Source organism: Prionailurus viverrinus, chromosome C1, assembly GCF_022837055.1.
Source record: "Prionailurus viverrinus isolate Anna chromosome C1, UM_Priviv_1.0, whole genome shotgun sequence".
Lineage (NCBI taxonomy): Eukaryota > Metazoa > Chordata > Mammalia > Carnivora > Felidae > Prionailurus > Prionailurus viverrinus.
Window position 1 is genome coordinate 52,604,612 of NC_062568.1, and position 15,837 is coordinate 52,620,448.

Below are 15,837 nucleotides of genomic sequence, written 5' to 3' on the forward strand. Positions count from 1 at the left end.
ACAGTTCTGGTGATGGATGGTGGTGATGGCTACATAACAATGTGAACGCACGTCATGCCACCGAATTGTTCACGTAAAAGTGCGTACAATGGTGGATTTTAATTTATGTATCTTTTACCGTAACAAAAAACTTATTTTCTAATCGTTTCTGTTGCTAGAGCTCCAAGGTCTATATCTGGTCTCACTAACTCCTTCCCATTTTTCCTCCAAAGTGTCTGTTTTATGTTTTTCCATCTTCTTCCTTGCCTCAAGCCGTCATCATCTCTCATGTAGTCTATTGAAATGAACCCGTTAAATGGCCTCACGGATACCGCCTCATCCCATCCAATCTGTCTCACAGCACTGGTTTCTGTGTCATCCGAGAGTTTAACTCTCTCAGGGCCTCACTCTTGCCTTTAGAAGAAGCTTCACACATATTAAAACAGTCTTCTCTCACATTCAGAGGGAAACCCAGGCTGGACACCCGTTTTTAACAAGCATTATTCCACTTATTTTTTAATTTTATTCTTAAGTAAACTCTACACCACACGTGGGGCTTGAACTCACCACCCCAAGATCAAGAATCGCCTGCTGTACCAATTGAGCCAGTCAGGCACCCCTCACTTATTTTGATGGTGAAATACAGCATACAGGCAGAAGGGTACGTTAAGCTTCCGTGTGTAATTTCAACTACCCGTGTAACCTGGTTGCGATAGAATATTGCCAGCTACTGCTTGTTGCTAACTGACTAGATAGCACGGGTAAATGGAGGAGTAGCAGAGAGTGCCTCAAAAAAAGAAGATATAGAGACAAATTTCTCTTACTTTATCATCTTAACCCAAGCATGGGCGAAAGAACCTTCTAACAGGACCAGAGTGGGACACATGGACAACTCCTTTAAAGAAAAACCTCTTCAGGGGCACCTGGGTGGCTCAGTTGGTTGAGTGGTCGACTTCAGCTCAGGTCATGATCTCATGGTTCATGAGTTTGAGCCCTGCGTCGGGCTCGCTGCTGTCAACGCAGAGCCTGCTTGGGATCCTCTGTTCCCCTTTCTGTCTGCACCTCTCCTGCTCGCGCTGTTTCTCTCAAAAGAAATAAACATTTAAAAATAAAAAAAATACAAAAATCTCTTCAGTAATTATGGTGTGTAAAACCAGCGTAACACTAAACAGATAAGGTAGGGAATCCAGAGTTAGGAAGACGAATACTACAGCTCCTTTCCTGGAGGAGACAGACACCGATGCAGATCATTGCGACATTTTGTGTACAAAATGCAAAGTGGAAGACAGAAGGATTTAGAAATAGAATTAAAGTTAATCAAACTATGAAACAAAGCAAGAAGCAATTGGCAATGGGATCTTTGCCATCATTGAGTTCAAAATTCCCACTTTGAGCTGAGAAACTTCTTGGAAACCAAAAGAGATGGATGGAAAAAAACCTGTTCCATTTCTCTAATGCCAGTCTATGAAGCGACTCACAATGAGTTTCCAGTGGAAGTTGTGGAATCCCTTCTCCAGAGATCTTATGATAGATCTGAAGCCTCATGTATCCAATGGGCTGCCAAATTTGTTAAAGCGACTGGACGCGTGCCAGACTGCCACTTTGTTTTGTGCTGTGTAGACACAGTCCTAAGCATGTGAAGCTCCGATAAGGCACTTAAAGTTATTTTTGGACTTGTCTGATCTCCCTTACTACTCAGTTTTTAAGTTCCTTGAGGGCAGAGCATCACACAGGGTTCTAAGAGGCACACATTGGACCCACTCAAGTTAGTTGAAACAGGGTGGGAAAATGATTAGGTGTGGTTCCTCCAGGAGGGTCACAGACCTTCGCTCAGAGGAGGCTCTCCAGCCAGCCAGGAACACCTCCCTCAATATAAGCCAGCACCCATCCTAGAGCTGGCTTCGCTGCCGTGGGCAGGACAATCAGCTGTTCCTTTACCCCCCAAAAAAGCGGAAAGCTGTTGGAGAAAGAAGAAGGCACAAGGTCAGCCAAAATGACCAGACCACTAGCAGCCGCAATGCAGGTGCTCCACAGAATTTTAATACTTTTGGCCACATGAAAACACCTCATACGGTTGGAATACGTATCCGTTTTAAATTTTCTCACAAAAACTTAGAGGTATCAAGTTGCTAACAAAATAAGCCAACCCGAAATAAAGCCAGTGAAAGAGCTAGCATTTTCTCACAGTAGTTATTGGACCTTGAACTAGCCTCCCAGAGGCTCAACTGGACCTGAGTTTTTGGTGGGTCTCTCTCACAGACCACCGTGACATTTCATTAGTCTTTCTACAACATGAATGGACAATAGATACCAAAGGATATTTTGGTGTCGCTCTCCAGGAAAAATGCAACGCAAGTTAAGAATACTCCTTCTTATCAAAAGTTTGCTCGCGTCTTTGGAAACTTGGTTTTCACATAAAAAGCAACGTTTCCTCAGTTTTGCTTTAGACGTATGGAAAAATGATAACCAGGAGTCTAGTTTGGGGGGGTTTAGGGGATGGGCAAAATGGGTGAAGGGGAGTGGGAGATACAGGCTTCCAGTTACGGAATGGATAAGCCAAGGGAATAAAAGGCACAACACAGGGAATATAATCGATGGTATTATAATAGCAAGGTGTGGTGACAGATGGTAGCTACACTCGTGGTGAGCACAGCATAACGTATAAACTTGTCCAATCATGGGGCGCCTGGGTGGCTCAGTCGGTTAAGCGTCCGAGTTCGGCTCAGGTCATGATCTCGCGGTCTGTGGGTTCGAGCCCCGCGTCGGGCTCTGTGCTGACAGCTCAGAGCCTGGAGCCTGCTTCACATTCTGTGTCTCCCTCTCTCTGACCCTCCCCTGTTCATGTTCTCTCTCTCTCTCTCTCTCTCTCTCTGTCTCAAAAATATATAAATGTTAAAAAAAAATTTAAAAATTGTCCAATCCCTGTGTTGTACACCTGAAACTAACGCAACATTGTGTGTCAACCATACTTCCCTTTAAAAACTATGTTCCATACAATAGAATAGAGTGTCGTTTCCCATATTTCTTGGTTCTTTCTCCATTTTACTTAAGCTAAACGTATTTTTTTTCTTATTCTTCTGCTAATCACGAATTCTGCTTTTATCAGCATGATTCAGAGCTTGTTTCCAACTGGTAGGATGAAAATTGAACATATGTGACACCCAAGTGCTGAATTCCCTGTTGAAGAAATGAATGATAGACCTTATCTATCATTTATTCGACTCATGTGTACACCCATGTATATGACAGACATTTTTATTTAATTATTCAGGATTTGGCACATGAGATGCATTACCTAATTCCTCTGGGGTCTTCCACTGGCAAAAATAAATGCAAAGACTGTGACTGTCCAATGCAATTTTCCCTTTTTCATATATTTTAGAGTAATGACTGTATTACCTCTACATTTAGTGATCCATTATTTTAAAATTTTAAGCAACATAAAAAAGTACTACAAAGAAAAAATCAACAAAATTTTCCTGCCGTGTAGAAACAACCATCGTCAACATTAGGTGAACATCTTTTTTGACATTCCTATCTATGTAGACACACAGACAGGAGGAATGATAGATGAACACATGCAGAGATAGCTTAGTACACAGAAATAATTTTCTAAAACTGGAGATATACCGTGTGTGTTAGTTTTAAAATAAAAATATTGGGGCGCCTGAGTGGCTCAGTTGGTTAAGCGTCCGACATCGGCTCAGGTCACGATCTCACGGTCCACGAGTTCAAGCCCCGCGTCGGGCTCTGGGCTGATGGCTCAGAGCCTGGAGCCTGCTTCTGATTCCGTGTCTCCCTCTCTCTCTGCCCCTCCCCTGTTCACGCTCTGTCTCTCTCTGTCTCAAAAATAAATAAAACGTTAAAAAAAATGTTTAAAATAAAAATATTGAATTTAAGAAATGAGAAACAGATGAAACTAACAGGTAACTATTTCTTTTTTTTTTTTTAATTTTTTTAGTGTTTATTTTTATTTTGAGGGACAGAGTGTGAGCAGGGGAGGGGCAGAGAGAAAGGGAGACACAGAATTGGAAGCAGGCTCCAGGCTCTGAGCCGTCAGCACAGAGCCTGATGTGGGACTTGAACTCGTGAATGGTGAGATCATGACCTGAGCTGAAGCTGGATGCTTAACCGACTGAGCTACCCAGGTGTCCCAACACGTAACTATTTCTTCTTCACTGAGAGAGTAGTCTCTAGAAGAGCCTTCTGACACTAAGGGGGAAAATACTTAAAAGTCTGGACACTTTAGCAACTCATATGTGTTTTTTGATTTTATTAGTGTCCCTAATACTACATAATCTTAACTCAGAAAGCTTTAAGCTAACTCTATTTGTTCTGAGTTCAAAATGTTAATTGTGTTTTACAACTAAAATTACAAGGGAACAGAATTGGAAAATCTGAAACTTTTACTTACAAATAATCTGGTGCTAGCTCACCTTTGTCTTTGTGATGCATATGACGTTAGGGACAAGTATAAAGCAATACTTTTATTCATCTTTGATCATTCAGACTGAAGTTCTTTCAGTTTGTTGGTATAATAAAATATGTAACTTATAATAGTTGTTTATATGAGACTAGTTAAGAAATCTATAACTTTTTTAAAACTTTTTTTTAATGTTTATTCTTAATTGTTGAGAGAGAGGGAGAGAGAGAGAGAGAGAGAGAGAGACAGAACACGAGCAGGGGAGGAACAGAGAGAGAGGGAGACACAGAATCTGAAGCAGGCTCCAGGCTCTGAGCTGTCAGCACAGAGCCCCATGCAGGGTTCGAACTCACGGGCTGTGAGATCATGACACAAGCTGAAGTCTGACACTTAACCGACTGAGCCACCCAGGCGCCCCTAACATTTTTTTATAACCTATATAATTTTCAAAATTCAGGGCCAAGCCAAAAATCACAAACTTTCAATAAAAGTAGACTTGGACAGTTCTTGGATAGCATCACCATGTAACAAATTCCAAAGCTTCTTTAGAGACACAAACACAGCTGGTTTTGAAGTTTGCAAAGGAACCATATGCTACTAGAAAAATAGATTATTCTGGTTGCATGTGGGCTTTCACTTGCAGTCAAAACAGAGGAATAAACTGGGCTTCTTGGCAGGTTAACCCAAGGAAGTTTAAATTGTTTTTAAAGTTGATTAAAGATTTTTAGGGACAAATAGTATGTTATCCTTGTCTGAATAGGAAATATTATATATTTTTTAAACTTTTTTTTTTTTAAAGAGAGAGAGCTAGCATAAGCAGGGGAGGGGCAGAAGAGGAGAGAGAGAGAGAATCTTAAGCAGGATCCACACTCAGCACAGAGCCTGACAAGGGGCTCGATCTCACAACCATGAGATCATGACCCGAGCAGAAATCAAGAGTCAGACACTCAACCGACTGATCCACCCAGACACCTCAGGAATATTATATTTTTTAACTCGTCCTTTGTAGCTTGTTATATTTATTTACTTTGAATCTATATTTTCTACAATTCTTTTATAAGCTAGCAATTTCTTTCCTTGCCCCCTATAGTAAAGCCAAAACACTTCATGAATTTGAAACGTAGCTCAAGTTTCAAATGTAAAAGGAGATATAAACATTTATATATGATAGAGTAATTACTCATACAAGCAATAGAATACTAACACTATTTCGACAATTAGGTCATAGGCATTTAGGAAAAATAAGATACTTTCTATTTACATAGGATAATCTTGCCTTAAAATGTCCCCTCTGCAGCAAGCTTTTCTTTCTTCTTTCTTTCTTTCTTTCTTTCTTTCTTTCTTTTCCAGTTTAAGGGCAGTCTTTCATAAACCCACAATGGAAATAGTTACAGGTTTATGCACAGTTAAGAAAATTCATGATTCCCCACTGCCAAAGCAGGTAGAGGGAGGAATTTCTTCTTTCTGCAGCAACAGAATCAATAGGTTGATCCTATTTTAACTTTGATGTCAACAGAACACAGCAACCAGAGTCTCTATTTTTAAGGTTGATAAATTCAAACCTGGGGAAGTGCCACAATGTAGGAAACTCATGTAAATTATCACTGCAATCTAATTTATGATGCCCGACCCTCAAAATGCCATGCATGTGATTTCACATGTCCTTTCGGATAGGGAAAAGTTGAGTATAATGGACTTAAGTTTTTTGCATTGCTTGGAATGATCTAGTAAATTGGAAGCCAAGGTCAATGGTCTAATGCCCCTTTCATCCTTTATTTCTCCTAGGCTGGGATCTTCTGTCTTGGGATCTTAATTCAGTGAGTGCTCAGCCATGGCTCTCATCGAGTATTCATTAACTACCATTTTGTTTTAGTCTGTTATCATGAACCACCTATATTTTGTTAATTTTATCAATAACCCTAAACCTTTACTTATTCACTCCAACCTGATTTCTATAATTCTTTTTTTTTTTTTTTTGAGAGAGAGAGAGAGTGAATGAGTGTGAGGGGAGAGCAGAGGGGGAGAGAGAAAGAGAGAGAGAATCTTAAGCAGGTTTCCGACTCAGGGCTTGGTCTCACAACTGTGAGATCCTGACATAAGCCAAGATCAAGAGTTGGATGCTCAACTGATTGAGCCACTCAGGCGCCCCTGATTCCCTGTAATTCGTGTTCCCTTCTCAATATCTCTTCAACTCTAGTTGTTAATTCTCTGTGCCTGGCACCTAAGAGCTCAATAAATATATGTTTTATATATACATGAATATTTCTCTCCCTCAGCCTGTGTCTTTCCATCTTAGCTTCCTGTTACAACTCTCATAATCCATCCATCCTGTTTTAATAATTTGTGAATGGTTATTAAGCATCGGACATTGTGTGAAGCAACATGCATGAATGACCTCTGTTCATCCTCACAAGTCAAGGAAATAAGGATATTATTATTCCTGTCTTTAAGGGAGGAACGTAGGGCTAAGTGACGTTGCATTATCCATCCTGGGATTTGCTCCCAAGACTGTCTGCCTCCAAGATGCACTCTTGTAACCACTATGTTTAATTGTCTCCAGACCATTCTTGAGAAACCCCATACTAGACCTCGTTTGGTTTCAAAACTCCTCTTCCAATGGTTCTAGTCCCATAAGGTACTCAAGTTCCCACAAGGTACTCAAGTAATTATAGTAATGAATGCAATACAGTATATTACAAAGCCCCAAATAACAACCAAAGTGCATTATACATTATATTCTATAAGGATAAAAGGGATAGTTTTAGATAACATTCACAGTCTCTGTTGGTTTACAATATATTCAGTTGAAAGAATGTGCCTTGGGGCCCCTAAGTGGCTGTGTCGGTTATGTCTGACTCTTGTTTTCAGCTCAGGTCATGTTCTCAGTTTCTGAATTCGAGCCCTGCTTCAGGCTCTGTGCTGACAGTGGGATTCTCTTTCTCTCCTTCTCTCTCTGCCCCTCCCACACTCTCCCTCTCTCAAAATAAATGAATTAAAAAAAAAAAACTTGGAAAAAAAAATGTGCCTTGAAGCTCAAGAAGGGAAATTCATAGTTCCTCCTTCACTTCCTCACCTCCTATTGGTAGTTTATTGTGTGGCCAAGAATAGCTCATGTTCTTCTGTGAATAATGAAATATAAAGAATAATGGAGTACCTGGGTGGCTCGGTTGGTTACGCGTTCAACTCTTGATCTCAGCTTGGGTCATCATCTCATGATCGTGGGATTGAGCCCTGTCAGTACAGAGCTTGCTTGGGATTCTCTCTTTCCATCTCTCTCTGCCCCTCCCCTGCTCATGCTTGTGCACTCTCTCTTTCTCTCTCTCTCTCTCACACAATAAATAAATAAACTTTGAAAAAAAAAAAAAGAAAGGAAGGAAGAATACTTAGCACGAGGTTCCAGCCTGGCTCAGTCGGTAGAGCATGTGACTCTTGATCTCAGGATCCTGAGTTTGAGTCTCACATTGAGCACAGAGATTACTTTTAAAAAAAATAAATAAATGAAAGAAAGAAAAGGAATACTTAACAAATTGTTTATAATATTCCTGGCAGAAGAGGTGCACTGTATGTGATGATGTAATAAAACTGCATTCAACATTCAGCAACTAATACAGAATCACTATTGTGTAACAGATACTCAGTGAGAGATAAAATATATAACAATGGAGAGAAAACTAATGGAGAAGGGGGAAGAGGGAAACAGCGGTAGGGAGGGGGAGGGAAAGAGAGAGAGAAAGCGATCTTACAATACAGCAGGATATTGTAAGTGCTGAATGAGTAATACAAACAAATGCTACAGAAGCTCAGAGGAGTTCACTTTAAGTTTGGGTGGTGCAAACAGATGTCACAGTGATGAGATGCGAGCTGTGCCATAAAGGATGACCTTGGATAGGCAGAAAGGCAGAAGAGAAAGGAATGGCATAGGAAAAGGTGCAGAGGCAGAAAAAGCATAAGTTTCCTTGGGGAAAAGAATGAAGAGATAACATTAATTAGGGTAAAGTTTCTATGTCAGGTGTGAGATTAACATGAATGGACACAGACACTGAGAGACTTGGGTCTCAGGTTAAAACATTTGAGTTTTTCCCACTGGCAACCAAGAGCTACCAAGAATTTAAAATGGACAACATGAAGACAGGGCTTTAAAACGGATTGGCTAGAAAGGAGACCGGAGGCAAGGAGGTCAGCAGGGCATCCATTGCGTAGCTGATTGAGAGATGATAAAGCCTGAACCAATGGAGAAGGAAAGAAGGCATGAGACATTTTGAAGGAAGAATAAGTAGGGCTTGGTGACTAATGGAAAGCAGGAGCAAGTTGGATATTTGTATCTCTCTTCCTGAACAGAACAGAGTATTTACTTTGGAATCCCACATATCTTAAAGGAGGAGAAATTCCAAATTATTTCTCTGTTCTGAAAGCTGTCTACTTTGAAGTATTAAGAATAAGGAGATTGAGAATCCTAACTTGAAGCACTGACATACATTTGAAAAGTTTATTAGACCCTAATTTATCTGATCAAAGGGAAGTGGTAACTTTGGGGGTAACTATCACCATTGTTAGCTCTTTTGCTCCAGTTAAGACCAATGAGAAACATCATCTGGTTCACACATACACACACACAAGTAGATGAAAATGTAAAAGCTTCTTGTTGATGCTAATCTTACACAGCTACATTGCTGCTAAATAAACTTTTCAGTAATAACCAGCAAGAGAAGGAATCCAGCAGAATAATAGGGTGATGTGGAAACTTAATGATCACCCAGACCAACCCCTCTGTTTTATAGAAGAAACTGAGACCAGGGAAATTATGTTCCCTTTCAATTAGAAAACACAACTGGAGCTACCCATAACCAGTAAAGAAATCGAATTAGTAATCAAAAATGTCCCAAAAAACAAGAGTCCGGGGCCAGACGGCTTTCCAGGGGAATTCTACCACACATTTAAGGAAGAGTTAGCACCTTCTCTTGAAGCTATACCAAAAAAATAAAAATGGAAGGAACAACTAATGAAGCCAGCATTACCTTGATTCCAAAACCAGACAAAGACTCCACTAAAAAGGAGAACTATAGACCAATTTCCCTGATGAACATGGATGTAAAAATCCTCAACAAGATATTAGCCAACCAGATCCAACAATACATTAAAAAAAAATTATTCACCACGACCAAGTGGGATTTATACCTGGGATGCAAGGCTGGTTTAATACCTGCAAAACAATCAATGTGATTCATTACATCAATAAAAGAAAGGACAAAAGGGCGGCCTGGGTGGCGCAGTCGGTTAAGCGTCCGACTTCAGCCAGGTCACGATCTCGCGGTCCGGGAGTTCAAGCCCCGCGTCGGGCTCTGGGCTGATGGCTCAGAGCCTGGAGCCTGTTTCCGATTCTGTGTCTCCCTCTCTCTCTGCCCCTCGCCCGTTCATGCTCTGTCTCTCTGTGTCCCAAAAATAAATAAACGTTGAAAAAAAAAATTAAAAAAAAAAAAAAAGGACAAGAACCATAGGATCCTCTCAATAGATTCAGAGAAAGCATTTGACAAAATACAGCATCCTTTCTTGATAAAAGCCCTCAAGAAAGCAGGGATAGAAAAACCACACCTTGAGATCATAAAAGCCATATATGAAAGACGCAACGCTAATAATCATCCTCAACGGGGAAAAACTGAGAGCTTCTCCCCTAAGGTCAGGAACAAGACAGGGATGTCTCACCACTGTTATTCAACGTAGTATCGGAAGTCTTTGCCTCAGCAATCAGACAACACAAAGAAATAAAAGGCATCCAAATCCGCCAGGAAGAGGTCAAACTTTCACTCTTTGCAGATGACATGATACTCTATATGGAAAACCCAAAAGATTTCACCAAAAAACTGCTAGAACTGATCCGTGAATTCAGCAGTCGCAGGATATAAAATCAATGCACAGAAATTGGTTGCATTCTTGTATACCAATAATGAAGCAACAGAAAGAAAAATCAAGGAATCGATCCCATTTACAATTGCACCAAAACGCATAAAATATCTAGGAATAAATCTAACCAAAGAGGTAAAAAATCTATATGCTGAAAACTATAGAAAGCTTATGAGGGAAAGTGAAGAAGACATCAAAAAATGAAAAAATATTCCACGCTTCTGGATAGGAAGAACAAATATTGTTAAAATGTCAATACTACCCACAATAATCTACATATTCAAGGCAATACCTATGAAAATAACACCAGCATTCTTCACAGAGCTAGAACAAACAATCCTAAAATTTGTATGGAAACAGAAAAGACACTGACTAGCCAAAGCAATCTTGAAAAAGAAAACCAAAGCAGGAGGCATCACAATCCCAGACTTCAAGCTGTATTACAAAGCTGTAATCATCAAGACGGTATGGTACTGGCACAAGAACAGACACTCAGGTCAATGGAACAGAATAGAAAACCCAGAAATGGACCCACAAATGTATAGTGAACTAATCTTTGACAAAGCAGGAAAGAATATCCAATGGAATAAAGACAGTCTCTTCAGCAAGTGGTGCTGGGAAAACTGGACAGCGACACGCAGATAAATGAAACTGGACCACTTTCTTACACCATATAAAAAAAAAAACAAACCTCAAAATGGATGAAAGACCTAACTGTAAGACAGAAAGCCATCAAAATCCTCGAGGAAAAAGCAGGCAAAAACCTCTTTGACCTTGGCCACAGCAACTTCTTACTCAACACGTCTCCAGAGGCAAGGGAAACAAAAGCAAAAATGAACTACTGGGACCTCATCAAAATAAAAAGCTTCTGCACAGCGAGGGAAACAATCAGCAAAACTAAAAGGCAACCGACAGAATGGGAGAAGCTGTTTGCAAATGACACATCAGATAAAAGGTTAGTATCCAAAATCTATAAAGAATTTATCAAACCCAACACCCAAAAAACAAATAATCCAGTGAAGAAATGAGCAAAAGACATGAATAGACACTTCTCCAAAGACGACATCCAGATGACCAACTGACACATGAAAAAATGCTCAACATCACTCATCATCAGGGAAATACAAATCAAAACCACAATGAGATACCACCTCACACCTGTCAGAATGATGAATATTAACAACTCAGGCAACAACAGATATTGGCAATGATGCGGAGAAAGAGGATCTCTTTGGCACTGCTGGTGGGAATACAAACTGGTGCAGCCACTCTGGAAAACCGTATGGAGATTCCTCAAAAAATTAAAAATAGAACTACTCTATGATCCAGCAATTACCCTACTAGGCATTTATCCAAGGGATGCATGTATGCTGTTTCAAAAGGACACATGCACCCCAATGATTATAGCAGCACTATCAATAATAACCAAAGTATGGAAAGAGCCCAAATGTCCATTGATGGATGAATGGATAAAGAAGAAGTGGCATATATATACAATGGAGTATTACTCGGGAATCAAAAAGAATGAAACCTTGCCATTTGCAACTACGTGGATGGAACTGGAGGGTACTATGCTAAGTGAAATTAGTCAGAGAAGGACAAATATATGATTTCACTCATATGAAGACTTTAAGATACAAAACAGATGAACATAAGGGAAGGGAAGCAAAAATAATATAAAAACAGGGAGGGGGACAAAACAGAAGAGACTCATAAATATGGAGAACAAACTGAGGGTTACTGGAGGGGTTGTGGGAGGGGAGATGAGCTAACTGGGTAAGGGGCATTAAGGAATCTACTCCTGAAATCATTGTTGCACCATATGCTAACTAACTTGAATGTAAATTTTTAAAAATAAATTAAATTTAAAAAAATAGATAAATAGAAAACAAAAAGAAAGGAAAAGGGTTAAACAAAAGAAAGAAAGAAAGAAAGAAAGAAAGAAAGAAAGAAAGAAGAAAACACAACTGGTGCTAAAATCTGCATCTCCTCCCTGAAGAATAATGTTCTCTTTTTTTCCCAGTCCTTTACCTAAGCTTCAGTGATTCCATCCTTCTGGGAAATGCTTAGAAGCCAACTGTGTAGCTGTGTCATATCTAGTTCTGTATTTCTCTTCTGTTTATAACACTGAGAAGGAAATACAACAGAAAAGAGCCTCCTGGATGAGACAGAGCTCTCCTTCCAAGACAGTGAAATAGTTCAGCCAGCCAGTAGCCCAGAAGAGCAGAGTGGGATTGAGATACTCAGCGTGGAGGACAAAGCCCCAACCTATTCTTGCCTGCATTATCTGCCACTACTTGATGTACTTCAAGAGGAGCAAAAAGACCTTCTGTTTCCAAGATGTTGGAGAGAAGCAATCACTGCTATCATCTTGCAAACAATCCTGGATACTAGGAATGGAGCAACCTTTTCCGGAAGGGGAAGATAGGGATTGACCATGAACCCAAAGAAACTTTGGGCGCCTGGGCTCTCAGTCAGTAGACCATGCAACTCTTGATCTCCGGTTGTGAGCTCAAGCCCCACATTGGGTGTAGAGATTACTTAAAGATAGAATCTTAAGGGGTGCCTGCGTGGCTCAGTTGGTTAAGCGTCCGACTTTGGCTCAGGTCATGATCTCACTGTTGGTAGGTTCGAGCCCCGTGTCAGGCTCTCTGCTAATAGTTCGGAGCCCAGAGCCCACTTCGGATTCTGTGTCTGTCTCTCTCTCTGTCCCTCCCCTGCTCACTCTCTGTCTCTCTCTCAAAATAAATAAACATTAAAAAACTAAAAAAAAAAAAAAAAAAGAATATTAAAATTAAAAAAGAAAGAAAAAAACTTGAGCTTCACTAACTTGGGCCCTTTCAGGTCCTGAAAGATAGCAATTTTGTATTCGTAATTTTTTTTCTTAAAGATATTCCCCCAAATTGTAGTTTAGTTTCAACAAAACCCCTAAGAAGGGAATATAGTGGAAGAGTGGAATATAAGAAGGTGCTATAGTCTAGCATTCTCTAGAAATGCCTCAAAAGGGTCAGTAACCTGCTGTATTAGCTATTTCCAAGTCCAAATGACCACCAGTCTTTGGCCACCCTTTGTATGTATTAAATTATATCAATAAGACTAGTAGAAGTGGAAGAGATAATGTTGAAGTCTTTACAATCTAAGCAATTGACTTTCCTTTTATGCCAATATTTAGGAATTCTTTCCTCTTAGTTTGCTATTGAATTTAAAGTTTCTATTGAATTTATATTTCTGCATAACAATAATACCTTCAGAAGCAGTTATAAGTGAGATGCCAAATAGAACTATTTTCTATGTTTGTTGCATGTTCATGCTCTGGAAATATGCTTTAGAGGTCAAAACCATGAAAAACTAGATTTCTATTTAGATGGAGATTTATCATTATTTGTGAGCTATGTCCAGTATGATTTCACTTTAAAACCACAAATACAGTTTTAACAATCGGCATTTTTCTTGTTGAGAGGTCTGTGGTCAGACTAAATATCTCTCTGAAACTGATTAGGTCCTGAGGTTTTTAAATTCAATATTCAGCAAATATAGAGCATTTGTTAGGCCATAAGAAATAATTAAGAACTCCAGAGCTACTGTAGGTCTCCCTGAGTCTGCCCCTCTTTTCTGATGATAATCGGACATAACCTTGTCTGGTCCCAGGCCGCACCGTATATAAGACTGGGACAGAAGACTCACATACAATTAATCTTTTGAGGATTTAGGTGACATTGCTTTAGGTTTTTACATTAGCAAGCCCTTTGTTTGCTAGTACTCAAGTAATGGAATTTTAAGTATTATTAAATGCTTTATTTCTTCTTCCTCATTCCTAACTATCCTGAATCCAGAAAAACAGACAGACACATGGTCATTCTGTGAAGACAAAAGAACATTGAACAGTAAATTATACAACAGCCGGAACGGTCCACTGTGTATTCATTCTTGTAATGGAACACTGGTGGGTACATTAGCATATTTAGTTTGAATTTTTATAAAATAGAGATGGGATTGTTCTAGCAGTTTCACAGTGTGCATAGCTACCATCATACTCCATGGACGATCTGACTCAAAATAATGCAAGGCTCTGAATAATGGGAAGGGGAAATGTTCTATAAACAATTCACAAGGGTTGGGTACCTCCACTGACAAGATATATTTAACAAACTCTAAAACCCACTTTTCCCAGGGACGTGTGGGTGGCTCAGTTGGTTAAGCGTCTGACTTAGGCTCAGGTCATGATCTCACAGTTCGTGGATTCGAGCCCCACATGGGGCTCTGTGCTGACAGCTCAGAGCCTGGAGCCTACTTTCAGTTCTGTGTCTCCCTCTCTCTGCCCCTCCCCTGCTCTTGTGCTCTCTCTCTCTCTCTCTCTCAAAAATAAACATTAAAAATTTTTTTTCAATCCACTTTTCCTATACAAACACAGTATCACTGTATTCCCATGGACTGCATTTACTTTCTTAGAGCTGAACTTTTTTCCAATGTTAGGCCTAAAATAAAATATGCAGAAATCTTTGAACTGTTTCTGTATCATTTTCATTGCTGGAGGGTACCTCCAGAGGTCACCTAGTTCATCCCGATCTCCAGCCAGGACTCTCCCTAATACTGAATATAGCTATATAGTGATCTGCATTAAGAAAGCTTTTAAAGATCCCTGGGGTTGGTCAAAAAATAGCTAATATTGGTCTGATTCATAGAACAACATTATACATATGTCAAAACAGCCACCTTTATCAAGGAAGACATCCATCAGGGTTAAGTGCTAGCTACAGCTTCAAAAGGAAAAGCTTTATTTTCTCAGAGAAAACGGTGGTAGATTAAGGAAATGACCAAGCGTGTTGGTATTTTACTGTTGTTGTTGTTTAGGTATACATTTAATGCTTATCAAAAAGGAAACATTGTCTTGTCAAAGACCGCTGCAGGGGAAGCCCTGAGGTGGCTGGAGCCAGGAGATCACAGCTCCTGTAACAAGTCCTTTCAAATAGCTACAAAGCTGGGAGTGGAAGGGTGAGGTGGGGCTGTTTTTCAAACAAGATCTGATTAGCATCAAGTCAATGGAGGGCAGATGGTGAAACACAAGAATAATATCAACAATCTGAAACTACTATCATACTGTATGTTAACGAGCAGAAATTTAAATAAAAACCTTTAAAAAAGAGGGTGAAACTGTGAAAAACAAAAAAAAAAGAATAATATTGACAGACCTGAGTTCTACACGATCTCTTCAACTCCATTAAACCGTGGGTGCAAAAGACAAGAATTTAAGTGTAACTTCAATCTCCTAAGACAATCGCATCACAGTTTTACAGGGATAGTAATCACCCACAACTGTTAGACTTCTGAATTATTGGACTTAAAGCGTGATGCTAGGGGCGCCTGGGTGGCTCAGTCGGTTGAGCTTCCGACTTTGGCTCAGGTCATGATGTCGCAGTTCATGAGTTTGAGCCCTACATCCAGGCTTGCTGCTGTCAGCTCAGAGCCCTCTTCGGATCCTCTGGTCGCCTTCTCTCTCTGCCCCTCCCCCGCTTGTGCTCTCTCCCTCTCTCTCAAAA